Source organism: Triticum aestivum, chromosome 2D (assembly GCF_018294505.1).
Source record: "Triticum aestivum cultivar Chinese Spring chromosome 2D, IWGSC CS RefSeq v2.1, whole genome shotgun sequence".
In the NCBI taxonomy this organism is placed as follows: Eukaryota; Viridiplantae; Streptophyta; class Magnoliopsida; order Poales; family Poaceae; genus Triticum; species Triticum aestivum.
The window spans coordinates 363,514,455-363,530,884 of record NC_057799.1 but is presented as its reverse complement, the minus strand read 5'-3'; positions in this window follow the sequence as shown (position 1 = coordinate 363,530,884).

Genomic DNA, 16,430 nt, shown 5'->3' with positions numbered 1-16,430 from the left:
GCTAGCTCCTGTCCCATCGCTTGTCGTTTGGGTTCGGAAAAATGCTGTAGTGTTTGCTTGACCGGTTTATATCCCTTTAATATATTGAGGCTGTGTTCGGCCAACCTGTGTGGGATTCCTGGCATATCAGAAGGGTGCCAGGCAAATATGTCCCAGTTCTCACGCAGGAACTCTTGTAGCGCGGCGTCGACAGTTGGGTCGAGTTCTGCCCCGATGGTTGCTGTCTTCTTGGGGTCCATCGGGTGGACTTGAAATTTGACCATTTCATCTGCTGGTTTAAACGAGGTGGATTTGGGTTGTTTTCCCAAGATTACGTCATCCCTATCCACAGTAGAGCGCAGCGCGGTTAGCTCTTCGGCCGCGAGTATTTCAGACAATGCCTCGAGGGCTAGGGATGCGGTTTTATTTTCGGCGCGGAGTGCTATGTCCGGATCACTGGCAAGAGTGATGATACCGTTGGGCCCGGGCATCTTGAGCATCATGTATCCATAATGAGGTATAGCTTGGAAGCGTGTAAATGCATCTCGCCCCAATAGGGCGTGATATCCGCTGTTGAAAGGAGCCACTTGGAAGGTTATCTCTTCGGACCGATAATTCTCCGGTGTGCCGAATACCACGTCGAGCATGATTTTTCCCGCGCATTGCGCCTCCCGACTGGGAATGACTCCCCGAAAAGTCGTGCTACTTTGCTCGATGCGGCTTCTGTCTATTTCCATTTTATTGAGCATATCCTCGTAGATGAGGTTTAATCCGCTGCCGCCGTCCATGAGCACTTTGGTGAGCCGAAACCCGTCCACAATTGGATTGAGGACCAAGGCGGCTGGTGCCCGGACTGTCCGGAACTTTGGTTCGTCACTGGCATTGAAAGTTATGCCCGTGTCGTTCCAAGGGTTTATCGCTGTGACTTGGCAGACTTCGGCAAGGTCGCAGAAAGCCCTTTTACGCCGATTGTTTGAAGCGAAAGTCTCAAAGCCTGTCAATACGCTCGGGTCGTCATCTTCCGGGGGGTGTTGCACTAGTGTATTTTTGGTGAGGATGTCCTCGCCGCTCTTGGCCACTTGCCGGAGTATCCAACATGCTCTAAGGCTGTGGGTTGGTATGGTGTCCGGTGTTGCATGTATTTTGCACGGCCTATCGAGCCATCCGTCCAGAACAGTTCCGCGCCCCGTGATGTGCTTAGATTTCTTGACTATTTGGATCTAGTGCGCCGCAAGGGTGCACCCTTTTTGCCCGGACGAAGGGTTGAGTGGAAACCGGTGGTTCTCAGAGAGCTGCCTGAGTTTTCCAGGCGCTTTCCATTGCGCAGTACTTCTTTACAATGGTTGCCAAGTCAGCGAAGTGTAATACGCGACGGCGATTGATGGCGTTGAGGAGTCCTTCGTCCGTGCAATTATTGCAGAATGCTGAGATCGCGTCTTCGTTGCGGCAATCTTTAATCTTGTCTTTACCAAGGAGGAATCTGGCCCAAAAGTGATGGGATGTTTCCTGAGAATGCTGTCGTATGTACATGAGATCGCGTCTATCTGGGTGGGTGGGTGGCTTTAAATTCGAACCCTGACCCAATTTGGAATCCGGAGTTTGAAGAACTTCCAAACATAATAGCTCGAGCTCCAGGATATTAACTGATTTTTCAGGCCCATCATCCGATTCTAGGTTCGGAGGGCGGGCTATGTCTTTCCAAAGGCAGGTGCCCCGCTCTTTGAGCTCAAAAATCCGAACACAGTTCGTCCTCAATATAGAGGAAGAGTTGTCGTCTTGCTCCTCAACTACCGCTATCTGGTGGGTGATCAGCGGAGATTTAATTTCTCTCTGGTCGGGTTTAAGCCCAATCCGATCGTAGTCTGTAGCGACCCCCAGGGAGGCGATGCGATCTAGGAGCTCGTTCAAAGACGATAACTCAGTCGGATCCATCTTCTTAGAGTATTCGAAGCTAACACGGAGGAGGTTTTCGATGACCCGAGAAGTCATCGTTGGCTTAACGGCCGTAGGGGCGGTCATGGTAAAGCCGCCCAGCCGGAGGGTTTGGCCTGAGGTCAGGGCACCTCCGGCGGTGATACTGTCCTTGATAACAAGGCGAGCCATCAATCCTGTCTTCGACGTCACAGCAGAACTCTCAATGAAAGCACGAATGTCGGTGTCAAAACCGGTGGATCTTGGGTAGGGGGTCCCGAACTGTGCGTCTCATGTCGATGGTAACAGGAGACAGGGGACACGATGTTTACCCAGGTTCGGGCCCTCTCTATGGAGGTAATACCCTACTTCCTGCTTGATTGATCTTGATGAATATGAGTATTACAAGAGTTGATCTACCTCGAGATCATAATGGCTAAAACCTAGAAGTTTAGCCTGTATGACTATGATTATGATTCTTGTCCCTATGGACTAAGCCCTCCGGTTTATATAGACACCGGAGGGGACTAGGGCTATACAAAGTCGGTTATAGAGAAAGGAATCATCATATCCGGGTGCCAAGCTTGCCTTCCACGCCAAGGAGAGTCCCATCCGGACACGGGTGAGAGTCTTCGGTCCTGTATCTTCACATCCCATCAGTCCGGCCCATGCCCAACAGGGCGGACGCCCGAGGACCCCCTTAATCTAGGACTCCCTCAATTCCCCCGAGTGGCATCCCCTCTTTCTTCTAACGACCATCGGTATTTTACTCGAAACTATATTTTTATTCGTGACATGATATGTGTTTTGCTTGGAGCGTCATGTATGATCGCTACTAGGGAAAACCCTAGTAGTAGCGCTTGAAATATGCATAGCAGTAGTGCTGGTCCAGTGCTACTGCTAGCGCACTACAACCAAGTTGTAGCGGTAGCGCTGGTATAGGCAACACTACTACTAAGTATTGTTAGCAATAGCGCTTCCTGGACCAGCGCTACTAATAGTTATCAGTAGCGCTTTTTCATGTGAAGCGCTGCTGCTAAGCCAGCAGTACTGCTAGGTGCTCTGCAGCGCTACTGCTAATGTTCCTGCTTTCGCCGGCCCTCACCCCCTATGTATATGTGGTGTATTTATACAGGCTCTATACAATAGTTTCATCAGATCATACTAAACATACACTATTCTCATCATATCATAGACCTACAGTAGTCTCATCATACCATCATCATCATTCAACACAAATATCATCAAATCTCGAAAATAGCGATACACAAGTGCGATCATGGCATGTCTCGAATAAGTGCAACTGCATGGTCATGGCACACACACAAGTTTCATCATCTCTATCTATTCCATGATGTAGAAGAGAAGAGCGATCGGCATGAGCAAGAGCGCGACTATGTAGTACCGGCGGTCCCGCCCTGCTCCTGCTGGAGTGTCCACCTCAAGTAACTACTTTCCGCTTCGGCTCTGCTGTCGAACCCTCTATGGCCAGCACCCGGGTACCAATGCACCTGGGCCTGAGTGGCTGGCCAGTGGTCGTAGATTCCTGGAACCCTCCCAACGTACACGGCATAGTAGCCCTTCGCCATCTCTAATCTATGTACTTGCATCGTGGAGTTGATGAATTGAACGATAATATGTGTCGGCGTTCTGGGAACGGGGGTCCCCAGACTTGCCTACCTGCAGCCCGCGGCGTGGCTATGCTAGCGGGCCTGTACGGCCCATCTTCACCAACAAAGCATTCAAGACCCTCGCGAGGGGCCAAGCCTCGCGAGGCGGACGACGCAAGACCTCCTCAGGAGCGACCTCTCCAGGCAGGCTCGCGAGGAGCGGAGATATCAAGGCGGGGCAAACCTCGCGAGGCTCTCGTGACGTGAGCCATGACGACCGGCACCAGGCGGGCGACGGCGAGCGCAACGTCCTTATTTCCTCTTTGGTGCTAAGGAGGCAGGCGCAGGCGCGGAGTACCGAGGCATCAGGCAAAGGTTGCCATATCGGTGCAACGAGACCAAGACCAGCAGGACGGCAAGACGGAGGTCACCATGGAGCCCAAGACGGCGTCACCACCAGAGCCTTTTGCAGGCGAAGACCGCTTTTGTGAGGATAGCGTGTACTAGCTGTCCCCTTTCAAATTTGCCCGCCGTTGTTCGCTCCCTTACCGCTCAATATTTGGGGAGAGGACCAGGGCTTAAATAAGTAGAGCTAGCCACCACAGGGGGGACGGATTGAGTTCTCATCCACAAGTCCACAGAGCACAAGAACACCTCAACCTCAGGAGGCTGTTCTTCCCCTTGTACTGTTCTTCATCAGCGCAAGAGGCAATCCACCACCACACACTTGAGTAGGGTATTACACCACAACGGTGGCCCGAACCAGTATAAATCTCGTGTCTTTCCGTGTTGTGAGTTCGTCGAGTTCGTCCGCGAGGTCTTAGCGAGCTAGGGCATAGATCGGTAGGAGGGAAAGAACTTTGCGCGCACCCCAGAGTTCGAACCTTAAGGGTTTTGCCGGAGCCCCACATCCGACATTTGGCGCACCAGGTAGGGGTGCGCCGTAGCTTCCCTTCCGTCGATTCGTTGCTCCATTGCTCCGTCATCTCCATGGCGGACGCTCACCGCGCTCGAGCTGAGCGCCGGGCTGCCCTCACCGCCCGCGTTGCTCAGACAGCTCCCGTCGGTGGTCCACCTCATCGTTCTCCGTCTCCTGCCACCAATGCCGCCACCGGCCCGATGGAGAACGAGCAGCAAGCATCCTCGCTACACCCATCGGTGCGGCAGGACGGCCACACCGCCACTCCATCGCTGACCCCGGCCGGTTCCTCGTCCCACGCACGTCGCACTCCCATGGACACGCAGGCTGTGCTCCTCACGGCAAACGAGCTCCTGCGCTATCGCCCAGTCGACGACCTCTACGAGGACTGGCTCGACCGCGTCGCCGAACTCCTCCGTGCCACAGGGGGCTCCCCGGTGCCGTCCCACTCTCTGCCTCGCCCTCCGCCAGCCACGGGCAACGTGGCTCATGGAGCGCCTCCACCACCTCTGCCCCAAGACTGTGCCTTGGCACCAAGGTGCGCGGCCCAACGGCGTGATCCACCACGCCCGGTGCCCGCACGCGAAGAGAAAAGCTGCCAAGAAATTCCTCGGCCGCGGGAAGCTGCACCAGCGCTCCCCGCGCCACCTCGGCAAGCCGCCCGCGCGAAGAGAGAAGCTGCCAAGAAATTCCTCGGCCGCTGGAAGCTGCACCAGCGCTCCCCACGCCACCTCGCCAAGACCGCGCGCTACTTGCGGTAGCGGCACGCGGGCCTCACCAAGACCAAGCTCCACCACTAAGATGGGCCCCGACAACCACGGCTGGCTGCCGCGCCTTCACCCCCGAGCTGCGTAGCGTCGCCTGGCCAGACAAGTTCAAGCCGGACCTGCCTCCTCGCTACGACGGCACCGCTGACCCCGTGGAGTTCCTGCAGCTCTACGAGCTGAGCATCGAAGCGGCCAGCGGTGATGAGAAAGTCAGGGCAAGCTGGTTCCCCATGGCTCTCAAGGATGGTGCCCGCTCCTGGCTCCTGAGCCTGCAGCACGGCTCGATCTCCTCCTAGGATGAGATGCGTGACCGCTTCGTCACCAACTTCCAGGGCACCGCGACCGCCCGCCGGCCGCGGGTGACCTGCGCCGCATCAAGAAACAACCAGGAGAGACCCTCCAGAAGTACATCCAGCGCTTCAACAACACTCGCCACAAGATCCCCAAGGTCACGGATGAGGCCATCATCTCCGCGTTCTCTGACGGCATCCGCGACATCAAGATGAAGGAGGAGCTCGCTATCCACGAGGAGCTGTGCACATCTTAGGAGCTGTTCAACCTGGCAACCATGTGCGCAAGAGCTGAGGAGGGGCGCCTTTCCCTCCTCGAGCTGCCAGCTGCGAGTGCTGAGGAGAAGAAGGCCAAGGCCAAGGACGTGAAGCGCAAGGAAGCAGCTGTGCTTGCAGCAGAGCCGGACACCAAGCGGGGCAGAGACCAGCCCGATTCATCCAAGGGCAGCCGACCGTTCTGCTCCTTCCACAACCTGAACACCCACAACACCAGCAACTGTCAAGAGCTCAGAGCCATTCGCGAAGGACGCTTCGGTCGATGCCCCGAGCGCAACGACCGGGGCTACGACCGAGGAGGAGGACGTGGAGGCAGACGCTGGGATGACCGTGGACCGTGCCAGGAGTGGCGCGACAGGCCTTGTGAGGACCGCTAGCAGGACCATCCTCGCGAGGGCGCCTGGAGGGACCAGCCTCGTGAGGATCATCCTCAGGGCAACGCCGGTCTTCCCCCGCTGCCGCCACCACCAAGAAGGAACGACGATCACCATCAGGGCGAGGGGGCTGGGGGCTTCCAGGAGCCGCGTGCTATCGCCTGCATCTTGGGCGGCGCTCAGGCCCCAGCCTCTCAGCGCATCTTCAAACAGTTCGCTCGTGAGATGAATGTAGTCCTCCCCAAGCTCGAGGCCACGCGCCCGCTCAGGTGGTCCCAGTGCGCCATTACCTTCAACTCGGCAGATCAGCTCAAGTGCGCAGCCGGCGCCCTCCCGATGCTTTGTTCACCAGTCATCAGCAATGTGCAAGTTACCAAGACCCTCATCGACGGCGGCGCAGGGCTCAATGTCCTATCCGTCGACACGTTCGACAACCTCCAAGTCCCGTATGAATAGCTTCGGCCTACCAAGCCATTCTCAGGAGTGACCGATGGTTCCACCACACCGATAGGGCAGGTCCGCCTGCCTGTCACCTTCGGAGAGCGCAAGAACTACCGCACCGAGCTCATCGACTTCGACGTCGCGCACATCCGCCTGCCATACAACGCCATCCTCGGGTATCCGGCCCTGGCCAAGTTCATGGCGGTCACCTACCATGGCTACAACGTCCTCAAGATGTTGGGAAGCGGCGGAATCATCACGGCCCCATGTGAAGAGAGAGATGCGGTGTGCTCCCTCGAGCGCACCTTCCAAGCTGCAGCAATCGACGACCCCGACAGCAAAGGCGAGGGCCCTCCTGAGGCCCTCCCCAAGAAGAAGAAGCAACTGCGCCGTGCAGGATCTCAGGAGGGTGACGACGCAGCTGGAGCCTCGTTAGGATCAGCGCCCGCTCCAGGGGCGCCTCCCTTCATCGCATAGGAAGGCGCGCCCGGCGCCCTCCTCGGGCAGGGCTCGGGGGCTCTCTTCTGGAGGGCCTCGGACCTTGCCAACCTCACGAGGGAGGTGCTTGGGCACCGCTTGGAGGCGTGCTTCATGGCACGTTTCCCTTAGGAGAACACAGGGCAAGGAGTGCCCACCACTCAGGAGTTCATCACCAAGACCACTCAGGAACTGCAAGACGCAAGGGCCATTCGCAGCGACCGCCGCTCACCAGGCGCAGCTCCCCATCCAGGCGAGGATGCCGGGCTGCGCGTCTGCATCGATGTCCCAGGGCTCAACAGGGCCACGTCTCAGGAGCTTCTCTGGCCTTCGCGTGTAGGCCGTTGCGAGGGCCCAGCACACAGCTACATTCGCATGCCCTTCGGCTTGCCGAGCGTGGCGTCAGCCTATCAGCGCAACATGCGGCGTATCCTGGCGGCTCAGGAGGCCAGGTACCACGCCGTCCTAGCAGAGATGGAGACGGTCTTCAAGGAACCATCCGAGCCCCCAGAGCCTCCCGAGGCTTAGGGCCCCGGTGGCTCGTGAGGAGCCATTCCTTCGCCGCGTACCTTCAGCTGCCCCAACTCTCCTTCGTCAACAGAACCAGGTGACATTTTCCAAAGTTCATTTAGCCGGGAGCGCCCCTCGGGCTGCATTATTCCCAGGCTGCATGGGTCCGTCCTTGTGGTATGTATCCCTTTTGCTCATGTCTTTAGCTTACCTTGTTGGGGGCGCCCCTCGGGCTGCATCATCCCCAAGCCGCTCGGGCCTGACCAGTGGCATGCATCTTTCTGCATTTACCCAAGTTGATTTGTCTTCCATGCTTAATCTGCCTATGATTACCGCCTACTCGGCTACCACCTGGTCGATCATCACCTCCCACGGGGCCTCCTCACACAGGCACGACACTGGTGCATGGGTCCATCCCTGCCATGTCGACAAACCTGAGCGGTCGAGCTTTGGCTCATGGCACGCCCCGCGCACGTCGCCTCACCAGGCCCTCAGTGCCTTCATCTCGTCTCAGAGCAAGGCTGGCAACCATAACGGCAAAACCGTGTCTCTCCTCGTGATGACCTGCATGAACCTCCCGAGGATAATAGCAGGCGGTACCGCGGGCTCTCTCCTCTTACAAGTAATCCATTTGCACGTTAAAATGGGGGCTCCTGAGCATCGCGACTCAGGAGCTCTTACTGGCTCTCCGGCCCTCACCCCCTGGCCTTGACCACGGCATCGCGACCTGGCATACCAGCGGCGGATGAGCTCGCTCGAGGGCTGGGGCCTGAGGACGTAGAGCACGAAGGAAAGCATTGGAAGGGGAAGGACCCGTACGGGCCTAACCTAGCTACGCTGTGGATGGTGGCGCACAGGCCTGGCGTATCATGAAGAATCAACCCTGAACTACTGAGATAAGTCCCGTGCTCAGACTGGCTAATCGATAGGACCTAAGGGTCACGCTCACCGCATTCCTGTTGCGGCCACACCACATCCCTTTCCTGCCTTACCATAGCTGCTTGGGTGCTAAGGGGGACCTCCTGAGCATCGCGCCTCAGCGGCTCTTACTGGACCTCGGGCCGCTCACCTCCTGGCCTTGACCACGGCACGTGACCTGGCATACCAGCGACGGCTGCAGCCTGCCTAGGGACCAGGACCTGTCAGCATAAAGCAACAAGCTATTGCGAGGTTGGAAAGGGGAGACCGAGCCCGAACAGGACATGCGTTCGCAAATTTTCATAACAGGGAATATATACACAAAAGGCACTACAGATCCTTATACACCCCCATGGGGTACCTCATGATTCTTCGCAGGAAACAAAAGCAAGAACTAAGAGGAATCCTATCTACACCCTCCCGTGGCGGATGCCATCATCAACAGTGGGCCACGGGAGGCTGGCGCCAACCCCATCCAGATCAGCGACGGCGGCGGTTGGGCTCCGCGGCTCTGCTCTGAGCCCGGCAGGAGCTTGGGGGCACGTAGCTATTGTCGCTCGTCTCGGGAGTCTCGTAGAGCTCAGGAGAGTCGCTAGACTCCCAGGGGCTGCTGCTTCTGGAGTAGCCACGAGCGGAGCGTGCGTCATCCTGGCGCTCCCCTCCAGGGCAACACTCCAGGCGGCGGCCCTCCGCGTCGAAGACCTTGAAGAAGAGCGTGGAGGCGCCGTCGAACTCAATATGGATTGCGAGGGCGCCTTCCGCACGGTAGACCCGTGCAACCTCGGCCCAGCCGCAGGTCATGAAGATCTTGCTGGTGGGGACCGCTTCGACCTCTGCTCCGGTCGCCGGAGCATCGCAGTTGGCATGCTGCAGCCAGAGCTCGAGAGGCCCCCTCGGCGGCATCACGTCAGAGAAGAACCGCGGGAAGCGGATCCAGGAACTCGGGGGCATCGGCGCCCATAGCACAAGCTCGCGTGAGGAATCTGTGGCGTGGATTCTAGGAGCAACGGCACGCATCAACATCGCGCGGCGACCACGGGCGCGGCGCAGACGTCGCCGCACGACGCTCCGCCCTCCTGAGCCCTCGGCTCGGGCGTACAAGGGAAGCGGGTACCCTGGAGGAGGCCGCTCGCACCAAGGCCTCGTCACCACCTGCATCGCCGCCTCGTCACGATGATGGACCGAACTCTTCTTCGGCGGGAGTGGCCCCGGATCATTAGGGGGGGCTTTCCTTTCTCTTTAGCGGAGAACCTTCGGATGGGTGCCATTGTTGCAAGCAGAGAAGCAAGGAAGAGATGGGCGACGTGGGCTCCGCCCCCTTTCCCATTTATAGCGGAAAAGGCCAACCGGTGCCCCGCACGATCACAGGTAATGATGGTTTTCTCTCATGTCGCAGGGACTTGTCAAGTCGGGCAGTTGCCGAGGCAGCGTGGGGAAGTGGAGACACCCACGTCCAATCAACCACCGCGCGTCGACCGAGGCCGCAGGCTTTGGGGGCCCGCGGCGCTCCGTACTTGACCCTTGGCTTCACCGCGAAGCCAAGCCCGAGCACCTTGGGCCCGGTGGCTACTGTCGGCGTTCTGGGAACGGGGGTCCCCAGACTTGCCTGCCTGCGGCCCGCGGCGTGGCTATGCTAGCGGGGCTGTACGGCCCATCTTCACCAACAAAGCATTCAAGACCCTCGCGAGGGGCCAAGCCTTGCGAGGCAGATGACGCAAGACCTCCTCAGGAGCGACCTCTCCAGGCAGGCTCGCGAGGAGCGGAGATATCAAGGCGGGGCAAACCTCACGAGGCTCTCGTGACGTGAGCCATGACGACCGGCACCAGGTGGGCGCCAGAGATCGCAACGTCCTTGTTTCCTCTTTGGTGCTAAGGAGGCAGGCGCAGGCGCGGAGTACCGAGGCATCAGGCAAAGGTTGCCATATCGATGCAACGAGACCAAGACCAGCAGGACGGCAAGACGGAGGTCACCATGTAGCCCAAGACGGCGTCACCACCAGAGCCTTTTGCAGGCGAAGACCGCTTTTGTCAGGATAGCGTGTACTAGCTTTCCGCTTTCAAATTTGCCCGCCGTTGTTGGATCCCTTCCCGCTCAATATTTGGGGAGAGGACCAGGGCTTAAATAGGTAGAGCTAGCCACCACAGGGGGGACGGATCGAGTTCTCATCCACAAGTCCACAGAGCACAAGAACACCTCAACCTCAGGAGGCTGTTCTACCCCTTGTACTATTCTTCATCAGCCCAAGAGGCAATCCACCACCACATACTGGAGTAGGGTATTACACCACAATGGTGGCCCGAACCAGTATAAATCTCGTGTCTTTCCGTGTTGTGAGTTCATCGAGTTCGTCCGCGAGATCTTAGCGAGCTAGGGCGTAGATCGGTAGGAGGGAAAGAACTTCACGCGCACCCCAGAGTTTGAAACATAAGGGTTTTGCCGGAGCCCCACATCCGACAATATGCAACATAATGTACTTAAGAAAACAAGGAAGCATAATTAGTAAAATACAATCAAACAATAGTAAACATAAATGACAAAGTTCCTCATAGCCAAACTAATTAACTAGAGCGATCTACGCTAGTTCAGGACCACGGTTTAGTTACATCACATAGTTTCGCCGTGCATAAATTCAAAGTTTTGCCATAGAAAGAAAGTAGTGACACATTGTTATCAACAATCAGTCCTCCATGTCGACGATCCAATCTTCATAGTCAGGGAGGAAGCACCCGAGCTTCTTGAAAGGCTTCAGGTCCAGACGCTGAGCGAGTAGCAGTGCTCGGACATCTTCCCGCGTGATTGGCCCATGGTAGAACATCCCTGTTGGTTCGAGGACCTGCTTCATGATCACTTGGGAAAGTTGACACTGTACATGATAAAACTCAGCTCTGATTTGATGATCCGGTGTCCTTCCTATGCTTGTGGCCCAGCTGACAATCTCGACATCGTTGGTAGTAGGTGACATGCGAAGGTGTTGATTATCCCTTCTGTACTCGAGCAGGTGATGCATGAGGTAGAATCCATCAGCCATACTGGTGTGCGGTTGCTGGATGCAGCAGAAGTCGGTCTTATGACCGAAAGCCAGCCCGCGTTTCCTGTACTTTTTCACCTTGATATATCCACCAGACAGGCTGAAGGTTAACAGGTCACTATCGAGAACACTCTTTATGTGCTTGTAATCCTTTTTCCTAAGGTTCTTTGATGAGTCCCCGTACATTGCATGGGAGTATTCCGGGGACAAAACGATGAGAACGCCCCCCCGCTGCGCAAATTAAGTACACCTCAAATTAGTCTCCATGCTTGCAAAGGAATGATTAACACTTACGAAAGGATATGTGTGAATGACTTACGTGGGATGATAAGGCAAGAGAATCACTTCCTTGTCCTTATTAGCGATCATGAATTCGCCAAGGTACTTGCTCGCATAGTCACGGTGCTCTTTGCAAACTGCCAAGAAGCTCTCGTGCATATAGAACGGGTCCGCGACGCAGATATATTTGATGTTCTCGACCCTGATGAGGTAGTTCAGATACAGCGCATACATGCGGATGAACTGGAAATCCAGCTTGGTCATGTGGAACATGTCGTAGATATAGTCAAATCGCAGGATGAACTTGTTCGCGGGCCATCTGTCGACGTACAACCTCCCACCCAGCACCTGAGCCGCGTAAAGCGGGCATCCTGGTTTTTCCGCGACCAGAAGGCTTTTCTCTCTGGCTAGCATATCTTCATGGAGTCTCCTTAGATCATTGTTCACTATGTGCTCTAGCGCTTTCGCAGGTAGGATCGGCTGGCCGGCCTCATGGAAGCGCTGCGCACCTTCGACAGGTATTCTGTCTACCACCCGGGGCTCCAGAGGTGGCTGGCTGCTTGAAGCAGCTCTGGCTCCTTTAGGGCCTTTCTTGTCTGGTCTCCTCTTTTGCTTCTTGGTGGGTGGCGCTAGTGAGCCCACCATACCTTCCCTAACCACCACCCCCAGTGTCGTCGGGCTAATCAGTGGACGGGCGTCGGGGGGTTGCTGGGTACAGGCGGCATCTGGAGGCGTCTCCTTCGAGGATCGCTTGAAGAGAGACTTTTTGCATTCCGCCTTAGGACGTTCCGGCTCCGGCAAATCAGGCAGCATCAAGTCATCATCTCCACGCTCATAGCCTGAGTCTTCGCCGTCCTGAGCAATCAATCCTCGATAATCATAGGCGGTATTGAAATACTTGTCTGGGTCATCATCGTCATCATCCTCCATGTCATCATCAACATTTGCTTCTTTAACAACGGGGGCTACATCATCTGGCACTAATGGAGGCTCTCCCTCGCGTCGTCCGCTATCACTCGCCACGACAGCGTAGGTAATGTGGTAGGTGGGGTGGTGTTCATACCTTCTTGAGAAGGTGGCGTTGGCGTGATACTGGGAGCCTCGAGACGAAGAAGAGACTTGGGCCATGGCAAGAACCAGCTCTTGCATGCGCCAATCATCTTAGGGGTCTCGTCGTCATCGACTGGTACCGGAGGAGGCAAATCCTCGAAGCCCGCTAAGACACTGGCCACGTTAACCTTGAAGACGCCATCGGGCATCTCTCGGTTGTGGAACATGCGGTCCTTTGGCTTCACGATCATTGCCTTTCCCACGGCCACCTTCTGGCCCTTGATGTCATAGAGTAGGGTGCACGGGGTGTCGTCGGCCTACGAAGGAGACATGTCTATGCTACCTCTTGAGCATTGCGTTGGTTTTTCCCTTGAAGAGGAAAGGGTCATGTAGTAAAGTAGCGTAAGTATTTCCCTCAGTTTTGAGAACCAAGGTATCAATCCAGTAGGAGACCACGCTCAAGTCCCTCGCACCTACACAAACAAATAAGAACATCGCAACCAACGCGATAAAGGGGTTGTCAATCCCTTCACGGTCACTTACGAGAGTGAGATCTAATAGATATGATAAGATAATATTTTTGGTTTTTTATGATAAAGACTAAAAGTAAAGAAAGAAAAATAAACGGCGCCAGAAATAGCTTGTTGACGGGAGATTAATATGATAGAAAATAGACCCGGGGGCCATAGGTTTCACTAGTGGCTTCTCTCAAGATAGCATAAGTATTGCGGTGCATAAACAAATTACTGTCGAGCAATTGATAGAATTGAGCATAGTTATGATAATATCTAGGTATGGTCATGTATATAGGCATCACGTCCGCGACAAGTAGACCGACCCCTGCCTACATCTACTACTATTACTCTACACATCGACCGCTATCCAGCATGCATCTAGAGTATTAAGTTCATAAGAACGGAGTAACGCTTTAAGCAAGATGACATGATGTAGAGGGATAAACTCATGCAATATGATATAAACCCCATCTTGTTATCCTCGATGGCAACAATACAATATGTGCCTTGCTGCCCCTGTTGTCACTGGGAAAGGACACCGCAAGATTGAACCCAAAGCTAAGCACTTCTCCCATTGCAAGAAAGATCAATCTAGTAGGCCAAACCAAACTGATAATTCGAAGAGACTTGCAAAGATAACCAATCATACATAAAAGAATTCAGAGAAGATTCAAATATTGTTCATAGATAAACTTGATCATAAACCCACAATTCATCGGTACCGACAAACACACCGCGAAAGAAGATTACATCGAATAGATCTCCATGAGAATCGTGGAGAACTTTGTATTGAGATCCAAAGAGAGAGAAGAAGCCATCTAGCTAATAACTATGGACCCAAAGGTCTGAGGTAAACTACTCACACATCATCGGAGAGGCTATGGTGTTGATGTAGAAGCCCTCCATGATCAATGCCGCCTCCGGCAGGACGCCGGAAAAGGCCCCAAGATGGGATCTCACGGTACAGAAGGTTGCGGCGGTGGAATTAGGTTTTCGTGGATGCCTCTGATGGTTTTGGGGTACGTAGGTATATATAGGAGGAAGAAGTACGTCGGTGGAGCAACGTGGGCCCCACGAGGGTGGAGGGCGCGCCTGGGGGGGGGGGGGGTTGGCGCGCCCCTGCCTCGTGCTCTCCTAGTTGATTGCTTGACGTAGACTCCAAGTCCTCTGGATCACGTTTGTTCCGAAAATCACGTTCCCGAAGGTTTCATTCCATTTGGACTCCGTTTGATATTCTTTTTCTGCGATACACTGAAATAGGCAAAAAACCAGCAATTTGGGCTGGGCCTCCGGTTAATAGGTTAGTCCCAAAAATAATATAAAAGTGTATAATAAAGCCCATTAAACATCCAAAACAGAATATAATATAGCATGGAACAATAAAAATTTATTGATACGTTGGAGACATATCAGTCTGCAACATCAAACATCCGAAAGGCAACTGAAACGGAAGACTATAGACATGCTGCTGAAAAGGGTATGACACGTAATTACCATGAGGGCGTCGAGCTCAGCCAGCGATGAAGGCCCACCGACCATGCAAGAGACGGAGGTCGGGCTGCTATGAACAGGAGCGGGACCTTTTGCGGTTGCTTGAGCAGGTGCTGGTGCTTTGGTGTTCACCGAATTGCTCCCGACAAAGCTGGGAAGGGGAAAGTCCTCCGGCTGTGCATTTGGATTTTTCTTCGTGAAATCCCATAGTGCCGGAAGCAAGCTGACCACCGCGTTAGTGACCGCTGCATTGATGGCCCCGAGCAACTCTTCTTTGGTCTCAGCTTTGGTCTTATCGACCGCAATCTTGACCATCTCGTCGATGCTCTGCTGAGTGACGACCGAGCGCCTCTTCCTTCTTTCCTCTACATCCTCGGGGTAGCATGTCTTCCTCGAGGCGACATCTCCGACGCCGTGCACACGTCCATAGGATGGCGGCTTGTCCACCGGGACCTTCTTCAGTATGTTCAGGGCCCGGTTGAATGGGGTGTTCCACTTGGGCTTCGCCGACGACTGTGACGACTCGTCGCTTTTGGATGCCTTTTGGTGCTGCTCTTTCTGCAAAAGGAACGTGGATGGTTTACTAATGTGACAAAACTTGCAGTCGAATTGATTGGAAGCTATAATATGATAATGTGGTAATATAACAATTACCAGAAGTCTCATGAAGTCCCTCGTGATCGGGTCCATGTAAAAGAGCTTTTTTTCTTTGTCCCACTTGTATCGGGCCCTGATCCAGTCATGCTCCAGCGGGTCGGTGAACTCCGCCAAGGGGTCTGGGATTCCATGACTTTCACGTTCGGCATCCTCCTTGGCCCATACAGCCCTCTTCCCCTCGTAACCACGGCTTCCGAGGAGGTGGGGAGGCGTGTTCCTGGCCTGGAGTGCCTTCATTTTCTCCGACTTTGCCTTGACTTCTTCTTTAGAACAATTCTCCTTGAATTTTACAAAGTCCTCTTCCGTTATTGACGGATTGTCAGCATGAATCTTGGACCTTGGTTCATTCTTCGCAATTGCTTTTTTCACCCGAACTTTCCAGGAGGACAAGTCGTTGGTGAACGTCACCATCGCCTTGTCGTTTATCTTTGTCATGGCGATGTCTTTCCACGGATCTTCATATTCTTTTTCATTGCGGCCGGGGAACAAGAACCTATTGTGCGACTTCTTTAGGAGCATGTTCTCCATATGTGGTATCTGCCTCAACCTCTCGTCGTTGATGTTGGCGGTTTCCCTGAGGATGCATCCAAGTTGATTGCCCCAGCACGAGCGCGCTTCCTCCGGCGCCGTTGGCTCAAACTTCTTGGGGTGCATCTCCGTGACCACAATTTGTCTGATGCCAAGATTGTTTCGTCTTTGTGTCCTCTTCTTCTTCCGTGCTTTACCGGCTATGACAACATCGTTGCCGGTCTCGGGGGTGGTGTCGGGGCCGGTGCCAGTGTCGGTGTCGGGGTTGGTGCCACTGCCGCCACCATGCAACCCCATCTGGTGTTGGTCTAGGTAATCGAAATAGTGATTTGCTGCCTCGATGGGGTCTTCGAGGCGAGCAGAACCACCCGCGACTTCGGCGTCGATAGACATGCTTCCTATTCAACAA